Genomic DNA, 2307 nt, shown 5'->3' on the forward strand with positions numbered 1-2307 from the left:
AATAAACACTTTACCTTCCTGAACAAGCAACTCTTGTTACAGAGTTTGAGAGGTTTGTATGATTTAGAGGAACGTTGATCTAAGAGAAAGTTATCTTTCAATTTCAGCGCAAGGCCAGCTCTGGATATGAGCAAACCTTAAGCATGACACTGGACTTTCCTCTGTTCATGTGTTCCAGTTGCATAAGCTATTTGGTGTGTGCACAAAAGTTCTTTCAGAGTCATGTGATAATAGCACATCAAAATTTCTAAAAAGTCATTTAATAAATGTAGACTGTTTCGCCTCTTTAATTTGTGTATTATATGTGCTCATATATCTAATATTAGTTTTAAAATTGTAGGCAGACTTTAGAAGACATTTGAAAAAGCGTGCAAAAATGTAGAAAACCTTTATGACCCTGTAACAAACAGTGATGCAATTAATTTTCCAGTGCTCAGAATAAAAATGAGAGTTTTGTATGAAATAGGAAGGAAATATTTATTCATTAGGAACAGTTGTGCAGTACCTAGCCTGCTGCTGCCAGCAGGAGGATGAAAGACTTTTGGGTACTGAATCCTGCTGGCTGGCAGGACTAGAGGAGGCCAAAGTTTCGCCAAATCAGCAAAATAGAAACAGTGCCAGAAATTCAAATTGATGCTGCTTCTCCTGGTGCTATACCTTTCTCAAGCATTGCTTGACTGACCGTGCTGATGGCTTGGGGTCATATGCATCAGAATGTAAGTCTCACCTTAAGTAATGCTTAGCACCCCAAGAAAGACCTAGGTAAACTGAGCCTTCTAAGACCACAACTCTATGGAAAAAAAAAATGGGGGGGGGGGGGAGAGAGTAAAAGCTGCTGCCAGCTATCACCTAGGCACATTCTTGTTTGACATTACAATTCTTTATGTACCCAGGGCATGTCCAGAACTACTTTTACCTGGATAACTCAGAGCCTGTTTTCTACCCAGACTTGATTTTGATCCAAGAACTAGACAGCTGAACAACTAAGCACAAGGCAGCCCCAGTGCAGTACGTGCTCTAGGAGCATATATAACACATTCTTTGGAAGCTGATAACTTTCCAGTTTTAATAGTTGTTTTAATTTAAACAAGGCCAAAAGAATTACCTATTGCTATATGGAACATGCGTGCAGAAGTACAGGTACGTACTGCAGGGGATCACTTTTGACTTCTGTTCAAACATGTTTATTTTAAAAGCTCTAAGGAAGGCTCTGCTGTAAGTGTTAGGTAGGCCATTGCAGATGTGATTTTCACTCCCTTATCAGCCTGAAAGAACTCATGTTTTCATTTCCCCAGGGAGAAACTTTCACCTTGGGTTGCCTTAGGCCTTCTTAGTGCTTTCAGTGCTTTCATCAGCACCACTATATACCAGAGATTCTTAGGTTATTCCTACTGCAGTCTCCACAACTTTGCCATTTGTGTAAGTAGGACACCTTTGCTGAGAGACTGATGTCCATTAGCATAAAATGGTATTTTTTTTAGATGTAATCAGATCTGAGAAAGTGTTATATATATAACAGTTATAGAAAGAACATTAAGTCATTGCAATATCTGAAGTTACATAAGTTATTATTTAAAATAAAAGCACTAAAAATTTTATCATGGTCCACCTCAGGCATTTAAAATGGCAATAGACAAAATCAGCCTTAATATAGAAATAGAGCTTTGTAAGGGAATTTGGTTTTCAGAAAATTTGTTTGCTTTAAAAAAAATATTGATGCAGTCCATATATATGGGCAAGCAATCCTTTTTGTAAATGATATTACCATGCAAACTCAATTATCATACTTAGTTTGCCTCAGCTCTCAAGCTCTTAAATGGATTTTGTTTGCACACTATGTCTTTAATCCAATTTTGGCCTCAGTGGTTTCAGTGGACTCTAATGAAATCCAGTGAAACCTTCTATGAGTGGCTGAAGTAAAATTTATGTAAAAACAAGATTCAAAGTGCCTAGGACCTGATTTCCCACTGCAAGATACAAACAATTTCACTGAGAGTTTTTCTTACCCAGCAGTGAAAGAAGTGACTGCCTAGATCCTTTGTAGCTTTTTATGTTACTTGATCTCAGTTACAGAATCAACTTATTTCCCTCAAGCGATGCATGTTCTCTTTCTGCTTTTTTTTAGTGTTTTTGCCTGAATTTTTTTTTTCTCTAAAGTCTATGTTAGATAATCAAGTAATGAGAAAAAAGCACATTTTTATACTTTAACTTGGAAAAGATCTATTCGGGGCACAAAATAAAATTCATTTATTTATTCCTGGAATTAACAATACTTTAAATCTGTTTAGGTTATTTTGTTACTTATTC

This window comes from Aptenodytes patagonicus, chromosome 6, assembly GCF_965638725.1.
Source record: "Aptenodytes patagonicus chromosome 6, bAptPat1.pri.cur, whole genome shotgun sequence".
Lineage (NCBI taxonomy): Eukaryota > Metazoa > Chordata > Aves > Sphenisciformes > Spheniscidae > Aptenodytes > Aptenodytes patagonicus.